At 40.9% G+C, this 22264-nt stretch overlaps 1 protein-coding gene and 1 long non-coding RNA gene across 2 annotated transcripts in view; both read left to right on the forward strand.

Moving 5' to 3' along the window:
- Positions 1-853: 853 nt before the first annotated feature.
- On the forward strand, positions 854-6130 carry LOC120566656. Its single transcript, XR_005640442.1, has 3 exons — positions 854-1001; positions 2768-2852; positions 4229-6130. It is a non-coding gene; the product is annotated as an uncharacterized LOC120566656 (long non-coding RNA).
- A 6180-nt stretch (positions 6131-12310) lies between these two features.
- Positions 12311-22264, forward strand: part of tenm2 (teneurin transmembrane protein 2) — a 300069-nt gene continuing 290115 nt past the window's right edge. The window contains exons 1-2 of the mRNA XM_039813221.1: positions 12311-12409; positions 12561-12725. The gene's annotated coding sequence lies outside the window, so the exon portion shown is untranslated. The remainder of the gene's footprint in view (positions 12410-12560; positions 12726-22264) is intronic.

Below are 22264 nucleotides of genomic sequence, written 5' to 3' on the forward strand. Positions count from 1 at the left end.
TTAAAAAAATAAAACATGGTTTGGGTTTAAATAATATATGTACACTTTGTTACGTTCAACATATGCCATAGGACATATTGGACTCCTCAGAAGAGATACGTCTCTTAAGTCATTCCTACTCCCTATTGCACGTTCTGCCAACCTGAACAAACTGGAACTTTCCTGGACATGGTCTGGGAGTGTGAACAGGTGCATGAGTTCTGGAATAAAACAACATCAATAATATCTGATGTGATAGGATGTCGAATTCCTACTGACCCGATTGTTTTGTTACTTAATGATGACTCTAAATTACACCTACTTGGGAGACAGAAGAAAGTTTGGCTAGCTGGATCAACCGCGACCAAGAAAATGATAGCTCAGCGCTGCCCCCCCACTTGCTTTGTATAAAACAGTGGTTTGCGTATTTTCTGGACATAGTTATGCTTGGGGGAGGGGGGGAGAGGGTTGTTGTTCTTGTTCGATTGTGTTTGTCTGTTCTGTATAAAACAATAAAAAATTGATCAAAAAAGAAATATATTAAATTACGCAAGTTAAGTAGTCAAGGTAAATAAGTCAAATTGACTTTTGGTTTCACAGGAGATACAAAAAGGAGTCTCCTGGGTCATTTGTTTGTTTGACCCATCCAGCCACTATCTACGTCACAATATAAGTCAGTAGAGACTAAATGGCATAAAATGACACGCAGAATGCAAAAAAAAGCTTGTGTTACTTAACACAACAAAATGACTTTGGCATGTTAGCCATTTGGCATTCGGTGAAACCAGACTGGCTTCCAACACTTTCTAGTGCATTTTATTTTGAAATATAGATGTAGAAGGCTTGACAGGAAGTCATGTGACTAGGTAATCAGCTTACCTGTACATATGCCTTTGTTCGGTGTGTCTGGCTTTTGCTCTGATAAAGGCCTGAGGCAGGTTGAGACATAAATGTGACAGCAAGGATTATGGGACTTTTTGAGGATGTTTCCCTACTTAAAGTGAAGTGTGTACAAACAAATGGTAAGTTTCCCTGGATTTATTCACACACACACACAAGTGATTAAAACAAGTAACATAAAATATTGTAATGTGCCTTTAAAGTTACTGGAAAGTTCAGTTTAGTGTTGTTTTTATAGGCTGATGTCAGTGCTCAGTTTCATATTTGCACCTGGGTATAACGTGCTGTTCCTATAAGAATGGCTCGATACACAGTGAGAGACATAATGACATTATGAAATGCCGGACAGTAAATAAGGTGCTTTTTAATTGTCAGAAACAGGGACACTGCTAGAAACAATGGGCCATCTGAAAAATGCTAATGCTGGATCTTTGAAGAATAGAATCCCTGTATGTTAGCCCCCCATGTGGTGCCCTGCATCAAATCTATCTGAAAGGATAGATAAGGCAGATAAAGATATATATATATATATATAACGTATAGAGTCTGCCAGTATTGCAGCTGATCCCAGGAGAAAGACAATGTCCCACCAGTTGCTCCTCAGAGATAATGAGCTGCTGAGTGAGATGTTTGCAGGGCCAAAGGGCTGGGATTGGAGTTGCTTCACTGGCTCTGTATGGAGAGGGCCTGGGCACGGCTCTAAATTAGTGAGCCCTCTGGATCAATGTGGGCTGTAATTAGCTGCTATTGATCCCAGACAGATCAGCCACTACAGTAGGCCACAGCCAAGCACCTCTCAACGTCCATCAAGCTGCACCCCCACAGCACAGCAGCTCAGCCTCAGCTCACTCTAAGAGCAAACAAATAATATCAGCCAGCACACTCAGCTCCTGGTAAGTGCACTAAAGACACTGTTCGACATTTCAGGATTCACTTACATATTCCATTAGTGCACAGTACGATGCATCTTTTTGATTCAGTGTTTTATCTTGCGTTCCATTAAATCATATGGATTACATTATGTGCTTGCGTAACATGCATGGGGGAAAAAAATGGGCCAAATCTGTGGCTATTATCCATATGCATCACCCATAAATCAGTCGTCATTATGCGCCAGGACTGTGGATAACACCAGAGATGATGGTAATGTAATCCGGCATTTTGAAAAAAGAGATCCAATCTTCTCGAAAATAATCACAATCAGGACTTTTTAAATATCTCATCAAAGTGAACTAAGTGGTTTTGCTCTTTTCACTAATGCTAATGATCGGGGCTGTCATTAGTAATGTGATAGGTGTTTTTCTGTGTTCAAAAGAAGATGTATGTGGTGCTCCTCAAGTGATTGGCAACAACATGTAAATAAGAATCTTTCCAGAAGGTTCACCCATTTTGAAAACCATGACTGATACTTGGAGAAACTTTCCTTTTTTTTTTCCCTCTCTCTTGAATTTGTAATCACAATAAAATATATGGCCTGTAATTATAATGGGCCTGCCTGCCAGAGATATGAAACTGAATTCAAAGCTTGAATTATGTAAGTCTATTGAACAAATGCAATTTAAACAAAGGCAAAAGAACTCTGAAATGTGGTCAAAATTTCACTCTTCATATTTTCATTTCTCTAAAAACTGTTTAAGGGCCTCGTACTTTCACGCCTAATAGACTTGAAATCTCTCCCAGCATGAATTGGAAAATGACCATGCTCAAATCGTTATGTTTCAGAGAGCATGCTTCAAAGAACAATAATGGTACATTAAAGATTCAAACCTGTCTATTCTGTGTGGAGACAGTTTATGAACACCATTTTCAATCTCACAGGGACATTCATCCTTGCGAGGTGTATAATTAACAGCGTTGACCTTTTCTAACAAACAATTTCTCTATTTAGAGATGCTGCCGAGAAGAGCTGATCCTCACCCATGGGAGGAAGTAAAGCCGGGCCCCATGGAGGAAAACAGTGGGATAGCAATAATGTATAATATTCTCAGTAATCCATATGTAGAAATACTAAGTAAAAGGCAGCTGGACTTGTTTTTGTTTGTCTCATAATGTAATACTTTATTGCCTGTTACACAAGGGTTACAGAACATTTTCTTTGACAAGGCTCCAGTCACAAAAAGACATTCACACAGACATACAAAAACAAGACATGGGGTGTTGAGGTATCAGCTGACTGTGGTGTTCATTTTGTGCTGTTCAGTATGGCTATTGCAGAGGGGATGAAGTTGTACCTTTTAAAACACCTGCCTGATGGTAGTAGCTGGAAGGAGTGATGCAGGGGGTGAGAGGCGTCCTCTGTGATCAGGTTGGCTTTCCTGATCACTGAGCGGCTGTACAGCTCAGATGGGGGGTTGGGGGAGCCAGTTATTTTGGCAGCGTTATTCACTATACGTGAGAGTCTTGTTTTGTGTTTGATGGTGAGTTGGCTGTACCAGGAAGAGATATTGAAAGTAAGAACTGATTCAGTGAGGGAGCAGTAAACCAAAGTTAACACATCCTTGCTGATCTGAAAAGTTCTGAGTTTTCAGAGTTCCTTTGTTTTTGTAATGTTGAGCTCCAAGGAGAGCTCAACAAAAGTCTGGGACAGATTATTAACTACCTGCTGGTAGCAATTAGGGCGTCAATGTTAGACATGTGTGCAACCAAAGCAATGTCATCAGCATATTTAAAAAGTGCCATACCTTCACTGTTACAAAAGATGTTGTTGGTGTACACAGAGAAGAGGATTGGGGATAAAACACAACCTTGGGGGAGTCCAGTATTTAAAATAAGCTTGGTTGATTTTAACCCCATTAAAAGACACCTGTTGATTGGCTTAAATCAGCCACGCTTATTTTAAATACAAGCGGCTTCATCATCTCTACTGATAGCAGTTATAATACCATTTAGTTGTGTTGTTTTTGTGTGGTGTGTCAGACTTTGCCCAACTTCACAGTTAAACATGAATAATTGTCTTCGCCTTCATCCAGTCCCATACTCAAACTTATTGAACTACTAGAATATCCAATTTCACCCAGCCCAAATGTCCTTTTTGCTGCAGTCTGGCTTGGTTAGATTCAATATTGCGGTGATGTGTGCAATTCCAGGCCCAAATGAATCTCCCAGCACAAGCCCATCTCAGAAAAGATGTTTCCAAAGATTGAAGCACAGGGATACCAGGTGGAAGAGTAGTGGTGCAAACTGAGTGAGAGCAATTTGCACTCTGCAGGTTAAACCAAACTTTCTCCGATATATGAAGAAGAAACTTGAATCAGCAGGACAAGAAACTATAAAAGTGATTTTCTCAAAGACTTCTTAGAATGTTTGGGGAGTTGTCTTTTTATTTTTATTTTTTTTTCTTCCTTACTAGATTAGATCAAAAAGGATATTGTCTGGACTGCACCCACTGACAAGCACCACCGCAGCTCTTTGCAGAACCACAGAAGCCTCGCTTAAACATTTGCACAATCTTATGAGAAATTTTAAGTTGTAAACAAAAACCTCCCATAAAAATAAATTTGAACGGCCTGTACCTCAAAATATAATGCACTCATAATGTTTTCCAGTAAAAATCTGTATACGTGTTTTGTTAGTGGAACATTTTATATTTAAAAGTTCAAACTCCATAATTCAACATCCAAAGCACTGTATCTTCAAGACGTCTCAAAGCTATATAACAATATGCCTATTTCTGTATACAGTCACCAAATGTTATTTGTCCTTATAGCCATAGTGAATTATCATATCAAAATACCCAAATTACTAACCTCAATAAAATCAATAAAATATGCACATGTGAGCAGAATACAATGGGAAACATAAAAACATTGCTCCATATTGATATTTGTGGTTGAAAACATACCCTTTTAACCACTTACACACCTCACAGTCTTCTGAATAAATGTAATAAATCTACTGTAGGTGCACACATCTTTATATTACCCTATGGAAAAGTAGGTAATATAAAGTGCATAACCAGAGGAGCGACACCATTCAGCAATCGAGAGAAAGTAATGCGTTAAGCAAAACAACTTGCAATTTATTTTTCAATCATATCTTACAGCAGTAAAACTGAACACGTGAAGCTCAGACATTAGCCGGAGGGGGCCTTCCTCTATACAGTAACACTGAATATAGTAGTTAGCTATGTTAGCTTAGCTGACAATACACTCAACAAGACTTTGCAAAAAGGTGGAATTAACACACGGCATACAAAGTCCTGGAACGAGTCGGTGACACATTTGTCACTTTGTTGTTGTCCTTAAGAACGCTAGTTGGCACATAAAAAACTAATAACTAAGCTAATATATTTTTGTAATAAAGTTTCTCACTTATTGCACACCTTTCCCCACATCTGCTCTCGTTAGAGGCCAAGGCCGTCTATTACGTATTATTTTCTGGGTTTTTCAAAGGGAAACGCCCACTCAACTTTAAAAACAGTAACGTAGATTACCACAGTAAGTAAATCAATAAGGTTATAAATAATGTGAATGCTAGTACTAGCTGAGTCAACGTTAACTGTGCTAAGCACAGAAGCTAAACAATGTACTGCTGTGGACGCTGCCGTGTTAGTTTGGTAACAGCAAGGTAAAATAGTTTTTGTTGAAGGAGTCTGGTGGATTTGAAGAGAGCAATATAAAGGCTTCATCTCCCCGACGGAAATGGTTGTCTGACAGCAAGGTAAAGCGAAAAATATTCTAAATATAATGTACACTTAAAACCGATGTTGATGTTTTTAGGTGGTCCTTTATTTAGATGGTTAATATAGGTTGCTGCCCCCGTCCACGGCAGGACGGTCCATGTACGTTTTGATAGTTTGTTTTTTCGTTTGAACCACAAAACAAAATATTTTTTGAAATATCATGCACATATCATGTCGGTGATGATTCTGCCATTTTTATAGCTAGAACAGTACGTTTTCCCATTTATATCAAGTTTCTATTGTGGAAAATGTCGTTTCACTAGGTTTTTACGTGGGTTAAGTCACTGCATCTAAATAAGTGCCCTTAATGACCCACAGCCCATCAGTCTCCATAGGATAACAGGAAAACTCGACCCCCTACCTGGTGGGGCCCAAATATATTTTCATCTTTCTAAAACTGCTTTTCCATCCCCTCCATGAATTATTGTATAAACACAGATATTTGCGCATTTACTTAAAATACATGGAGTTACAGCCAGGTCGGGGACAGTTGAAACAACCTTCCTGACATAGACATATGCCATCAGGGCATGAAGTTAACTTTTTTGACCACCTGCCAAAGTAACTTTTTACCAGCCACTTTTTTTTTGCCTCATAAAAGGTGAAAAACAGGACTTGCTGTGACACGATGATCCTGTCCTGTCCTATTCATGGTAGCCTACTCATGGACATTGCACACGTGCTGTAGTAGGGGGTCCAGCCTTGATAATACTGCATAGGGGTCCGGTGTTGGCTCGTTACACCACTGCATATAAGAGATGAGAGGACTGACAAAATCAGGAGTAGCCTACGCGCACCACAACAACAAAAAACACTGGTGAATGTGGACTATAACACATGAGTTGTTGCAAAGAAGTTGCAACTTTTTTTGTATAGTTCTTAAAAATAAAAAAAATAAATCAAAAGGAAACTTGTTTTAGGGAAAATAATAATTAGTACTATTAATTAATTACTCTGGGCTGAGGAACCTTACCAAAAAGGCTCAGGATGATGATGTTGGTATAATATGAAAATGGCTGGTGGATTTAAGACACAAAATAATAATTTATTGAATGAATCAAATACGAACATATGTGTCAGTGGCTTGTTGAACTTTACATTGTTAGTTAATTTCCTATCCTGGGCTGGGACACACATTCATACGGTTTCATATTGGACTTTAACTTATCATTGCACTTACAATTAAGTAGCTGTCCACAATTTAGGTCATCCTGTAGGTCTCATCTGCGTTTTTTCCTGCATCCTGTGTGTGTGTGTGTGTGTGTGTGTGTGTGTGTGTGTGTGTGTGTGTGTGTGTGTGTGTGTGTGTGTGTGTGTGTGTGTGTGTGAGACTTAAGAGTGAAAAATCGTTCCAGCGTACATTGATGTTACAATGTCTACATGTTGGCAGGACGGTCTGAAATGTGTTGCACGGTCAATTCGCTGTACGTTTTGTTGGTAATGTGAGATGTTCGAGTCACACACGTCTCGTCTTCATAACATAAACAAGGAAATGAATTTGACCCGTTCTCCCTCCCGCTTGGTCAGTTGCTGCGCGATATGGAGCCCCGGCTGTCAATCAATGTCTTCCAGTGATGCGGGCCCCTGATTGGACCAGGCCCGTAAGCAACCGCGTTCCCTGCTTACCGATAGTTAGGCATCTGAATCACTCAATTCTCATTGGCTACCCACCAAAGTGGCAGGTAGATTGACAGTGTTACCCGCCAATTGCAAAATTCACCCGAATTTGGCGGGTGGGCGGGTTTTAATTTCATGCCCTGTATGCCATTATAACTTGTTTTGCATGTAAACAAGCATGCAATATGAAAGTCTGGGATTGTGGAGAACAATAGTCTACCGAATAAGCATGTAGTCGAAACTTTAAATGAAAAACACTCATTAATAATCGAAAATGTAGCTACCCTAACCGCTAAGGAAGTTTACTTTCGACCATCAGAACTTGTTTATCGCCTGTAACTCCGTGATAAAAGGAAATAACAGGAAGATATTTGGCTGATAGGAGATTAACATGGTCTATGTTTTGACCTAAGAAAGTCTGTCTATCATCATTGCACTCGAGAAAACTGGAATGTTTCATCTGTCCCGCGTTTCAATTATCCCGGCTCTCCCCTAATTAAATTAATATTGTAATGATTCATACACGGTCAGAGTCTAGTTAACTCATTTATTAGCTACCAACAAAAGCAATAAGGGAGGTTTGGCGAATCACTGCTCCCAGATTGCATTACGCACGCTCCGCACGCCGCGCGCTCTATTTCAGCGCTTGTTTGTTGCTAAAGGAGGAAGAGGACGCACAACTGAAACCGCCATGGAAGCATGAGCACCTACTGGAGGACCTCCCGTTATCGTAGACCACCAGGCTCGACATAAGCAATGGCCCGATGGCCCGGGGCCAGTAAAAACGTATGTCGGGCTGGTTGCAGCCACAGTCACTGGTGTGTGCGTTACTTCACGCAGCACATGTAGCCTACTGACTGGAAACGTTACCGAGGATTATTTACCACCGATGGCACAGATGAACTAACGCTACACTCGTTACTGTAAGAAGGTAGCCTACAATAAAACCTCCACGATTAAAGAGTCAATACTTATCAATAACCCACATACCTGTTCTACAGGCAGAAACACGTAGAAACCATATCTCAGTCTGCGCTGTCCACTCTCGTCCACCGCGCTGTGCAAACACAGCTCTACTCTGCAAATAGCGACTTTACAAACGAGCTAAAATGAAAGATGTCCGTTTGTAGTCTAACTGTTTGTCTTAATTTTCAACCAATGTTGAACTTTGGACAAACTCTTGTAAACGTAGCTGCTGTCTAAACGAGCCATTCTCTCCGCTGGAGCGGTAAACCTATGGATGTATTATAAGACCAAAACAAATACATGTGGCTACTTAATATGCACGTGAATGACGCGTTCTTCATTCTTGAAGGTGTTGCCGGTTATATTATTTAGGAACAGAATTGTCTTATTTCAAATTAGGCATACAGGACTAATCTGAGATCATTTTCTAGTTAAGTAGCCTATCTAGTTATCATTATGGATTTTCCATGTTTTTAGGGGTTTGCTTACTAATGTAAAAAATATAGCATTAATTTAGTAAGAAAGTGAAAATATCAAACAAGATGATGCGTATTAGGTATAATTTTATTTTCTTTATTTGAAAGTCCGGCCCCTGGAGTGCCTGCTTAAAATAATTCTGGCCCTTGGAAAAATGTAGTTGATGACCCCTGGTCTAGCTTTGCTGCTAATGGCACAACATCCAGTGGCAGTGGCTAGCTGGTTTAGAACCATTTTCTAAAGCATAGGTGCGGCGTATATATTTCCTGCTTTTTTGTCCTTTTCCAATCACACCTATGATATTTCTTTCAGGGCCAGTAAAAATGTAGAAGGGGCCAGCAAAACTCTGATCTACTGTCCCCGGGGGCCAGTGGGGATTTTTTTTTATGTTGAGCCCTGCGACCACCCCGACGATAGTGGTGAACTCGGTGAACAGGGTAGTGGTGAAGATAACGTCTTACACCCGTGTTGCAAGAAATGTTTCTGTACATTGATGTCAGCTCTAAAAATCTGCTGTTTGTTCTTTGAACTTAAAGTGATGGTTCGGAGTAATTTCACCCTAGGGTCCTTTGCACCATGATCTCGAGCCAAACACCCCCCCAGAAGCTTTTTTCACCTGGGTCGAACATTGGGAGCGTTAGCGTAGCGTAGCGTTATCAGCTGAATAGCTTAGCGCAGGGGCTAATGGATCCGAAGTGTCTCTTAACATTACCCCACTAATAATGCCCGAAATGATACCAAACGTCTACAGTAGTACAAATAGGTTATGCACTCATAAAACGATGGATTGTAAAGTTTGTAAGTACACCAGAAGTTTATGTAAATAACACTTGCCTGCTGGCTTCTGCGCTCTGCTGCTGCTGCTGCTGTTACTACCGGGCAGTAAGAGTGCTTAGGGACATCTACAAATTACAACACCGAAAAGAGATGCAACAAAAATATTTATTAATTTAATGATTAAATAAGGTAATGTCTCCAAACTTACCTCAATTATTACTTGTCTCCTGCTAGTTATATTACAGCACTTACTTTAAAAAATAAGTTAAATTAAAAAATATTTTTGTTGCATCTCTTTTCGGTGTTGTAATTTGTAGATGTCCCTAAGCACTCGTCTTACAGCAGCAACAACAACAGCAGAGAGCAGAAGCCAGCAGGCAAGTGTTATTTACATAAACTTCTGGTGTTCTTACAAACTTTACAATCCATCGTTTTATGAGTGCATAACCTATATATACTAGTGTAGACCTTTGGTATCATTTCGGGCATTATTAGTGGGGTAATGTTAAGAGACACTTCGGATCCATTAGCCTCTGCGCTAAGCTATTCAGCGGCTAACGCTACGCTACGCTAACTCGTCCAATGTTAGACCCAGGTGAAAAAAGCTTCTGGGGGGGTGTTTGGCTCGAGGTCATGGTGCAAAGGACCCTAGGGTAAAATTACTCCGAACCATCACTTTAAGAGAATTGTGCCTGAAATAAGTTCTAGGTTAACTATTACCAACTGTATTGAACCAAACAATGCGCTCATTAAACGTGACTGGTGATGCGTGGCTAGGCACGATATTAAATCACTGTAATAAACTACTGTTGCTAACATATTTCTTTCGGTCCAGGTTTATATAAGCCTATTTATTGATTGTTTTTTTTTCTTCTAACGTTACTCTGGTATAACGTTATGCTGCATATTATGACCGTTCTAAAAGCTTGGCTTTTATTTTTATAGGCCTTATTTACTATTACTTCCAGGTCACGTGGCTAAACATGTCTTTCTTTTAATGTAGATATTCAAACGGAGAAATGAAAAAAGGAATTTCAAAAAACCAAAATCGGACCGTTATTTGAATTTGGTTTAGTCGTTTTTCGTTTTTGGATTCAGAAACCAAAAACGGAGAACGGCTTTTTTTTACCGTTTCTTTGTTTTTTGTTTGAAACGACAAACGAAAAACAGCTGTTTCTCGTTATTTTGTTTTGTGGTTCAAACGAAAAAACAAACTATCAAAACGTACACGGATCCAGGAAATATCGGGCTCTTCAATGCCACCAGACTCTTTACTGTCTTCCGCTGCCTCAATCGGTTAGTTTGTGTGATTTTGTGACTTTCGGATCCGAACTAACGTGGTGTCCACAGCAGCAGTCTACATCGCTTAGCTTCCATGCCCGTAACCTTATGTGTACCATAATCCTGAAACCTATCAGGTCATGTGGGAACAAGTTTTAAGAAGGGTTTGGGAAAACAGCATTTTGTCACTAAAACATAAGTTCTTCGACCAAATTTGAATACACAAGGAACACCTCTGGGATGCAGCAGAATGATATGAAAACTTGTGTAGTGTAGGCGTGACTATTGACAATGGGGGTGGGTTATTATTCCTTCCTCCAATAATTAATTTTATGACGTGATCTCAAGAAACTAAATCTGAGAGACGGATTAGTCAACCTATAGACAAATCCACCGGCTGACTCATGCGTCGTGCTCTCTAGCGATGCTGCTGTTACCGTGTTGGCAGAATCCAAATAAACCCATTCACTGACAGCGAAAACATTTTGGGTTGATCACAGTCAGCGATTGCCCCCTCTGACAGATAAATTAGCCACATACAGTTTCTCATGCTCAAATCACTAGTTTGAAATTGGTTCCCACAGCTTTGGGAAAAAAACGTTTTTGTCCGACCTCCACAGGCTGGATGTGAAAGTTCTGTGAAGTAATTAAACCCTGCTGGCATTAGCTGCTAGTTTATGATTATAAATCAACTTGCAATATATTGCTTGCATTGTAATGAGATAGATAGTTTAATACAAATGTGAAACACAGGAAATTGTAAAAGTGGAATTTCGGTCAGGAAACGTATGCAGAGTATACAGAGCAAGATATTAGCATCACAACAGCCCACTGGTCGGCCCATTGTTGGCCTGCCGCTCAGGAATGGAGATTACGTCAAGTGAAATTAATTTCATGTGGCAGAGGCTTGTTAGCTAATAACAGCACAGACAAGTGTGATTTTGGTGATTTGCTGGTGAAAAGACATCTAGCTAATGTCTGTTACAACTGGACTAAATTTCTCAATGTTTTAGATATATTATAGATAGATTATTTCAGCCGCATTTCCATAAAGGTATACATAACTTATAAAGTAAAATCCTTTAATACATGACATTGTTACTGTGGAGTTATGATAATTGAACTCACCTAGTTACTGGGTATGGAAGTATGACTTATGCTAATCACTACAATCGGTCCCAATTAGTTCATATCCCAAAAAAATAAACATCCAACACTATAATGATGTTTTTTAAGTCAAGGAAGCAACTGCTTTTTTTTCATCCTAACATGATTTGTTAGTTATACAAAGAGTTATGTCAGAGAGTTAGAGGGTCAGACTTTCTTTTTGAATTTATTTATGACACTTAGGAGAATACATAGTAGTGTCATTCAAAATGGCCCTGCCTGGGTGACTGTGTTTGAGATGCTAGCTGTGTTGCGTCCTGTAGTGTCCACTTCAGTCAGTGCTCAGAGTCAGAGACGTGTCAGTGGCTCCGATGCGGCTTGTCAGGCATGCTCTAGCTTCTGGCCAGCCTCGTCCAGCCAGCCCCCACCCTCCACCCCCTCCTGGGACCGTCCACGGGCAGCCATCACAACTTGAGTCTCTCTTTGTCTCTCATCCTCTCATCACCCGTCTCCTTGTCCCTCAAGTCTCGCCATTGGAGTGTGAACATCAGGATTAGGTAAATGACAGGAGGAATCCACAAAGTTGACTAGGCAAATGTCCTTTGGGTCTGTCTTCCTATCCAGGTTTGTGGAAAAGACCTTATTTTTTTTGTTCCCTCATGAAAAGTTGGACACATAGTGGTTTATCATGGTTCAATCTTTCCATTAGTTCAATCAGTTACAATCAATTTCAACATCAATTGCATTAACACACTTTAAATGGTCTTTGTTACAGCGTGAGGCCAATCAGGAAGCTTCTTCATGTTGAGACCAGGAAATAGAAACACGCTGGATTGACTCACATCACTTAATGTCATTACAACCAGAGGGGAAGCTGTCAAAATGCAGATGTGCTTCACTGCATTACACCTTCATCGCTCAATGTGCTCCAATGAGTAAGGTATGCACTTCAAAACATGGCAGCCACACTCTACACATTCACAGCACTTTCACATGGTGGCTTTGACTTGATTCTATTCAGTTCACTAATTTCAGGAAATGACTGAAACCCAAATGCAGAAAATGAAATGCTGTTAGGTGAAATCAATTCTGAGCACTGAAGACTCCCTGAATTCCTCCTGTTTTAAAACTAACTCTTCAGCAAATCTTTGCTCATCTGCATCGGATTGTGCACGCTTGAGTCCCCGGGGAAGGTTATTAGGCGGTCATTAGTTTAGTTTCATCTATGGAGCAAAATTGTTTACAGCCTGGTAAACCCTGCCATGTGTTACTTTGTTCATTTGCTGGAACAGCTATTTTAGTCATTGTAGCAGTAGTAAATTGCAGTAGTAGAACCAGTGTAGGGCTTATTCATGAGCACTCCATATGTGTTATGGCAGGCTACTAATGGAGAACCTGTCAGGTATGAAAAGGGCATATGAAGGTTCTTTTTCTTGCACCAAACTTTGTTTATTTCGTTAACAAACTAAAAGGTGAAAACATATTATTTGTTGGGCCATTTGTCCCTTTATTGTGAATAGCTACTGTAGCTCTATTTTAACAACAGCAAATTGCCTTTATTTCATGGTAAATAGTCAAACGATGCGAGGTTTGGAGTTATGTATTATGGTACAAATAATGGTATTTGTTAAACATCTGTCTCTTTATCACAAGATGGCATCACTGTTGACTTGTAATGTAATTAAGATGTAAAGAATACTCTGGCAATTACCTGTCTAATGGGGCGTTTATCAGCCCTCATTCTCCAAGCTGTCTGTCTTGCTGGCTGGCTCACTGAGAGGCAGGCGGATGCATAATGTTATTGCTGCCAATAGACGAGACAGAGAAGCAGCTTCGGCAGGACACTCATCATTCTCCAGGCCAGATGATTCTGGGTCTGACTCTAAAGTCGATCAAAGTTATTGGAGGAGAAAGAGCAGATTTTGCCCAGGTAGAAGTTGTCGATCACCTCACCCACCAAAGAGCCAGAGACCCGCTACCTGTTTCTGTCACTCGAGCATGATTGGTGAAGGGAGGGCACCACGAGGAGTGGGAGCGTAACCACACGGAACAATCCATATTCAATGATGGAGTGATGTGGGGTGGGGGGGGCGGTTATCTTTTCCATCACCTGTGACACCTGAAAGACACCCAGCAGAGTTGCCCTGACAACAGTTATGAACCTGCTTGGCTCCCTGGGTGCGAGGTCAGGATTGAGTGGCATCTTGTCTTTCTGTCTCTGTGCTCCAGTGGGTGGTGCAGAGTGATTGTGGCACAGCAGGATGTACGTGGATGCATGTGCATCTGGAGGGGGTATTCACTATGAGTGTAGTAGCCTATTGTAGCAGTATTATTCACAAACGTTTGTGGCGAGTTGTGAAACTGTATCTCAGACCGTATGTGCGTACTGAGATTTGTGGATGTTTACAAGAATCTCTAAATGTGCATTGATTTGTAAAAACTCAGACTCCCACTGCCACGCTGACCCCTCTGACGCCACAGACAGGGTTGCCAACTCTGCTGCTTTTGGTTTGAAACACACACTAAAATGTAAACAGGCCCACTTGTTTGTTGCTTTCAACGGTAGGATTCTTTCCTCTGAGTTTATTCAATACCTCTAGCTATCATATTTGTGTTTGTTCCCTGCAGGCTTCAATATTACATAATATAATTTGTTTGTGTATCCTTTTTACTAATGTTGGCTACAAACAGAATATTACATTTATCGCAGCAGTTAAATTACAGTTAAAGTTGTTTCAGGAGAAACAATGCAACAATGCTGCCCTTTCTGTTAGCTAAGGCTAGCTTGTGTTAACAATTTTGAGCCTAAAACATTAAGTCCTTAGGTTGCATCGTTTGCAATGCTCCATAGTTACCAGCGTTACAGTAGATGGCAAGTTGTGATAATGTAGTTACACCTGGCAGGGACGTGCACAGCTACAGGCTATTGTTGATTAGCCCATCTTTAGTAAAATTAAATCAAATGAAATGCCATATCCTCCACTCTTGTGTACATTTTTTTGCCACCATACGTCAGCGTTAGAGACATAACCCCTCCAAATGTCTGTCCCTGACGCCTGGTTCTGCTTGGTGTTAGAACAGTACAGTGACATATACAGCTTCATTGCAACCTGCCATCGCTGTTCAGTGGGTCACTCCCCAGTGGCGAAGAAAACTTTAAAGTTACAAAGATTTGTGTACACATTTACAAATCTGTGTACACCTGTGGCAACCTGCAGCAGCAGTCTCCCTTATTTTAATTCTGTTTTCGACTGCTGTTTGCAAGCCAAATTGCACCTCGGGGACATTAAAGCTTTACTCTACTCATTTACAGGTGAGAGACAGAGACAGCGACAGATCCTGATCGAGATCGCATGTTGGAACCACGGTATCCCTCCCATACACTGGCCGGACCAATTGCGTGTCAGTGTGATAAAACTACAGTACTGTTTGGCATATTGTACATTAGTAGAGTAAGTAAGTAATGGCTACTCCTACAAAAAAGCTAAAATATTAGCCTAATGAATCTAGCATGAGGCAGTTTTTTATTTTTTTTTTTTTAACCAGTGTACCGCTAATGTGGTGCTAAATGCACATGCTTGCAAGGAGCAGTTAAAAAAACAAACGTGTAATTTGTTTTTGTTGCAAAACAGTTAAGGGAGTGGTCATGGAATTACAACCAATCTGTAGACATGAGATGGAAAGCCTGCTAAATAAACAGTGGGTGGCCTTCATTTGTTGTGAGCACTGACTGGAATGGAATGGTTAAAACAAATAGGAGCTAGACTCGAACTCTAAACATGTTGAATTGAACAAAATGAATGTTGCTTTTTTCAAAGAGGAAACGGTCAAGATTGACACATCAACAATAAATAAGTGTTTTAAGTCTTGTTTGACTTAACTAACATCGTTGTATTCTTTCCTAGTGATTTAAAGTGTTTGCCTGTGCCGCCTATAAGCCTAGCTGTATTTTATAGCCATGTGTTTGTGTGCGTCTGTGTATGCTGCAGTGCAGAAAATGCAGCTTTGTCTACATGGATTGATCAGTGGGTGGTGGTTGATTAATTTAAGTGGGCTCTGTGGTGCATCAGGTTAGTGGTTGTCAGATTATAGCCCTTGATTGATTCATTCATTTTTATTAGTCATGTAATAAAATAACCTATTGACAAGCCAGGCAGACTGGTTCTGATCAATAAACACTGGTGGTGGCTAGAGTTTCAACAACCATCTGTGTCTTTAGATGGCTTTTTATTTCATTTTTAATTTCCATTCATTCTTAGCTATAAGCGCCAGTGTTTGTATTACATTCAATAATGTATAATATGTACATTTTCAATAATTAGTAATATTACTAAATCAGTGAGGTTTACTTGGAAAAGCATTTAATTACATATTGAAAAGCTCATGGTGAACTCTAGATAATGTTGAGAGAATGTGTGATCGCAGTTAAATAAATGATTGAAACAATTTCACTCCAGGTATATAAAAGACGATGTATATGAGGGTGTGTGGACATGAGCAAAACCCGTAACAAATAAGATGTTCATGCCCTTGGTACCATTTCATTAAAGCACGATTTAAAAATAAAAAAAATGCATCTGGAGTTTCATTTACATTTCAGCATGTCTTTAAAAAGAAAAGGTGCTTTAACTCTGTAATTTTGTATGAATTGTAAGCACTCATATTTCACGCTTAAGACAGCGGGTCTATTATGATACTCTCAGCTTTTTTGGTTAAATTTTAATTTTAATTTTAATTTCATTTTGATTCAATGATAACTCACGCATTAATCATTTCATCACACATAGAGCACTTCCTGGCAATTCACTCCCAAGATGTTATAACCGAAAAATTTCCCACTAACTGATAGAAATAGAGACGCTAGGGCTTGCATTCTTTTCTACTACAGTGTTTTACAACATTTACAATGTTTCAATGGCTGGAGTATGTAATGTAGCAATGAGGATATTGTTATAAAATCATACCTTAAGATTTACAATTAATCTCATAATAAATAGAATTATGAAAACACTTATTTATTGTAACATAGTTTCTGCTCTCCCGTAAAAGAAAAATAAATGCAATAGGCCCACGGGTAGGCATCTGGTTGTGTAGATTAGTCAACATATTTTAACACCTAACTATAAAAGTCAGAAGTTGTTTGAATATCAACCCCCTGTGCTTTTTCTTAATTGGGAGCAGCATGCAGCTACTAGCTCAACAGCACTTGTGTATGTTGTATTCTAAGCATCATCTAAGTTACCACTACCAAAGACTCCCCTGTCATTCTCTAGTTCATTTTAGTACTTGGCTCCCTGCTTTTTGCTGCAGGCTTCTGCTAATAGGGACCTTGCCTGAGGCACTTTCCCTCACATGCTGTATCAACACTGGGTCATGATATGCACAACAAAACTGAACTTTCCCATTAAATCTGCTGTCCTCTTACAGGAATATCGGTCTGTCTGTCGAATAAAAGATATTAGTTGTATTTTGTCATATTGAAAACAGTTTCTTTTAAGTAGGCAGTATTCTAGAAAAAGGCTAAAATAAATGCCGGAATTTGAAAGTATAGCCATCCTCCTACCCTCTCCGCCTGTTCTCATGAACCAGTAATTGCTAGTATACTAGTAATTGCAGCTCGGCATCGTGGAGCCTGTAGTCGGCCACTCACGTGACCAGCCGGTAGTCTCCTGGTTTCGTACGATATCTTACGTTTTGGTTAGACTCTCTTTTTGAAGTCAGTCTTCCTTTTATAGATTGCTTTGCAGTCAAGCAGTGTAGGCAGTTGTTGCCAATGCTGGTTTAGCAAGTTGTTCTGCAGGTCTTTCACCATCTGAAGGGACATGCACACTCTTCTGCATTTATAGAACAGCCAATAGTAACACGTTCTCTCTCTGAAATGACCTGTGATTGGCCAAAGTCTCCCATCATGGGATAGGTTTTCTAAAGCCTGAAAACAGAGCCCAGAGGAGGTGCTGAAGTTTAGACCACTTGAATTACAATATGCTATAAGATTACAATGGAATTGTTGCCCAATTAAGCCAAACAAAACTGCCTACCCCAGCTTTAAGGCTGAGAGATGAGATGATTGAGTGTGTTCTCCTCTGTAGGCCATGCAGAGGACATTATCAGCCACAGCATGCTGGGTCTACGTCTCTTCCAACACTCTGTCTGACCTAGTTACCAAATCACTCTCACACACAAAGACACACACGCACAGCTCTCTAGCGAGTATTGCAGGGGATAAGTAAAGCGTCATTCCCTCGGCAGTGTCTCGTGGTTCCGTGTAAAGCAGGGTAGCGACAGTCCAAGGAGACTAAAGGAAAGGAGGAAACATTGGCTCAGAGGACCCTATTCAATGTGTTTTTCTCAGTGTGTGTGTTTGTGTGATGCACATGCTGGCTGACTCTCCTCTTCTTTCAGAGGCAGAGCTGCGCTCTAGCACACATACCTCACTGTTCCTCCCAGTTCAGCCTCCACTAAATCAGCTGGCGTTAACACTCACTCTTTCCCCCTTATCCTCCCACTCAGCCCTCTCTCCCTCACTCAGCCTTTTTACTGTATCTGTCTCTCTGTCCTGGTCTTTATTTTTGATTTGCGCTTTCACAGGACTTTTCTTTCTTCTTTTCCAATTTAAAAGAACTTTTCATATTAGATGTTGTATGGCCAGTTCTTTCCTTGTCCAGTCTATTTTTCCCTTCCGATTCATAATCTGAAATTGAATTCAAATTATAAAAACTTGAAAAAGAAATCTAAACCAGTAAAGCCAATGTGCTGAGTATGTGTTTCCTATGGCTCTTACCTGTTCTAGTGGTCAACTCTTATAAAGATCTGTAACTGTGTTGTGAAGCAGCCAGAGGCTTTATTTTTTTCTTTTTGGCCCACAGAAAATAAGAGTGCCATATCCATGGGGGGAAATTAGTGTATTTATCACATAGCATTTTGAATGTTTGTGTTCTGCACCGTAGGTAACTAAAATAGCAGGACATTTCTGAACAGTGTGTGGGTGGTGGAAGTGCACACATTTCTCAAAGATGGTCTAAAGGATATATTGTTAGAGCAATCTTCCCACACGCTGTCAGACATGATTCTCTAGTGTGTAATAGCAATAAATGGCCTGTTTATGGGTTTGTCTGTATGCATACAGAAGGCCAATACCCTAGAGGCTAGGGGCAGCCTGAAACCTAAGCTGACGGCAAGAAGAAGAGGTGGAAGAGGTAGATGAAGGCAGACTTGTAGCCCAAGGCATGAAAACTTGCATCCAGCTGGATTTAATTTTCAGTGTTTCTCATTCATCTCACCTTAAAACCTGCATAACTTTGCGCTGGGTGTTGTTTTATTCATCTAGCATGTTGTCTGTTTCTGAGGACAGAGAGTAGATTGTAAAAGTGTTAAGTGCAGGGCCTCGTGCCATGGATGGAGCAGGCTCTGCAAGTGTTCAGCTGAAGTGAATGGCTGAGGCAGAGGCCTGCAGCAGGGGCACAGAGCCATCATCTTTGGCCAGGGCTTATGTCAGGGCTGTGGCAGTGATGGCCATGCCGCACAGCCAGGGGATATAGTATAGCCGTGGCTCTCGCTCCTGTCTGCTCCCCTGTGCTCCATGTCGTAAGACACACAACTGCCCTGGAGCTGGGAGACTTGGCACGGAGCCTAGCTGGCCTACCTGTGTCTGCCCTTATCCCATCAGCCAGCTGTGGCAGCTCTATGTGTGTGTGTGTGTGTGTGTGTGTGTGTGTGTGTGTGTGTGTGTGTGTGTGTGTGTGTGTGTGTGTGTGTGTGTGTGTGTGTGTGTGTGTGTGTGTGTGTGTGTGTGTGTGTGTGTGTGTGTGTGTGTGTGTGTGTCTTGTGCAAGCTGAAAATCAGTGACTATGGCAAAGCATTTTGTATTGCACTTTTGTGTTTTGGGAAAATCCAATGGGAATTAATTTGTTTTGAGATGTGTTGAGTTCAGCCTATTATTGCGGTGAGTATACTCTTCAACCCATAGAAATAGAACGAATACATTTTATTTATATGCTTCAACCAAACACTAACATTACAAATGACAAAGTCTAAACAATCAATGGCGACGGTTCAAACTGTCATTTTGATATTCAAAAGCAATTTCTTCAAGAGTGAGACAGGCAGACCAGTCCATTTCACAAAAGACATCAGCCAATTGATTTGCAAGAGACTTGGAAGAGAGAGCACTCCTTTTCCCACTATAGCTGCATGATAGTGACTTTTAAAGTCTAAAATAAAAAAAATTGGCCATGCTGACTTATCAATATCTTTATTTTCATTGGGAGGCAATTGCAATCTGATTCTCTTGGTTGTTGATTGACTTTCATTGTTGTAATTTTGCTTTAGCATTCATTTATCCAGAAAAGTTTGGACTACATACAGTAAAGTAATACTTTTCTCCAGCATATTTCTACTTTGTATTCATAAACTATATGCGTTTCCACTGGGTTTTGCCTTATACAACCGCAATATGTCACAGTTAAGGGCTTGTGAGACAAAAGGATAAGGCTGCCTTTATTCTATATGTTTATTTTCAACAAATCTCATGACAAGGCCAGAACCAACAATATGTTAGTCAGTGTGTCAATACTTTTGAATAGACTTCCCCAGCCTGTTTGTGGCTCTCAGCCCCAACAATATGTGTTCCTCCTAAAGATGTACATGAAAATGTATATATTTTATTTATATATATTTAAAAAAAAATAAGTTGAGTAATTTCCTAAAATGACTGGGTACTGTAGTTTTTAGCAAATGGTACTTACGCAGGAGAAAATAATATAATTTGTTTGGGACTATTTTCAGTTGTGGATTTGGTGCCCAAATGAGTATTAACAGCAAGAGGCTTGTGTATGTGGGATAGACCCAAAATCAACTACAGTGCCAATATTCATGGTAATGTAGGGACGTATCACATTGCACTAGTGTGGCATATTGGTGCCACAGAGGAATAAGATATGGAATATCAGACATTATACAGAGATAATACTTGTTAGTAGGATTAATTAATTGTTGGTTTTGTTCTTTTTGTGGGCTTTATTGACTTGAAAATTACAGAATATCACTAGACTAACCCGTTGACTGTGTTCCTCAGAGGGTTAGTATTTTGGTAGTGTTGAGTTAAGTCATACACTTTCCTTGCCTAGATTTTCCCAGTCTTAGACCTGAGCAAATTAATATATTTGAAGGTGTATTCTTTGTACTAATATGACAATGCAGAAGCAACTGTCCTGTAAATCTCTCTTTTGTATACAGTCTAAAACAGCAGAACTGCTTTAACACAGTGGTTCCCAAACTTTTTCACATAAAGGACCCCGAATCAGACACAAAATAGGACACAGACGCCAATTGATTTTGTCCCCTATTTGAGAGGAAACTTGCTTTCAGATGTTTTATTATAGAAATTGTATGAAACCCATGACCAATAGTCATATATTTTCTCATTGTGTTACTTGGATGGAATAATGGAGAATTATATATATATATATATATATATATGAAGCGAACCCCATGAAGGACCCCTGGGAGTCCCCGGACCCCACTTTGGGAACCACTGCTGTAACATCCATCCATCCATCTTCGTCCGCTTATCCGGTGTCGGGTCGCGGGGGGAGCAGCTCCAGCAGGGGACCCCAAACTTCCCTTTCCCGAGCAACATTAACCAGCTACGACTGGGGGATCCCGAGGCGTTCCCAGGCCAGGTTGGAGATATAATCCCTCCACCTAGTCCTGGGTCTTCCCGAGGCCTCCTCCCAGCTGGACGTGCCTGGAACACCTCCCTAGGGAGGGCCCGGGGCATCCTCACCAGATGCCCGAACCACCTCAACTGGCTCCTTTCGGACGAAAGGAGCAGTGGCTCTACTCGAGCTCCTCACGGATGACTGAGCTTCTCACCCTATCTCTAAGGGAGACGCCAGCCACCCTCCTGAGGAAACCCATTTCGGCCGCTTGCACCCTGGATCTCGTTCTTCGGTCATGACCCAGCCTTCATGACCATAGGTGAGGGTAGGAACGAAAACTGACCGGTAGATCGAGAGCTTTGCCTTCTGGCTCAGCTTTTTTGCCACCAACGGTGCGATAGATGGAATGTAATACCGCACCCGCTGCGCCATTCTCCGACCAATCTCCCGCTCCATTGTCCCCTCACTTCCGAACAAAACCCCAAGGTACTTGAACTCCTTCACTTGGGGTAAGGACTCATTCCCTACCTGGAGAAGGCATTCCATCGGTTTCCTGCTGAGAACCATGGCCTCCGATTTAGAGGTGCTGATCCTCATCCCAACCGCTTCACACTCGGCTGCGAACCGATCCAGTGAGTGCTGAAGGTCGCAGGCCGATGATGCCATCAGGACCACATCATCTGCAAAAAGCAGCGATGAGATCCCCAGCCCACCGAACTGCAACCCCTCCCCACCCCGACTACCCGATATCCTGTCCATAAATACTACAAACAGGATTGGTGACAAAGCGCAAGCCCTGGCGGAGGCCAACCCTCACCCG

The sequence above is a fragment of the Perca fluviatilis genome, chromosome 10 (assembly GCF_010015445.1).
Source record: "Perca fluviatilis chromosome 10, GENO_Pfluv_1.0, whole genome shotgun sequence".
NCBI lineage: Eukaryota > Metazoa > Chordata > Actinopteri > Perciformes > Percidae > Perca > Perca fluviatilis.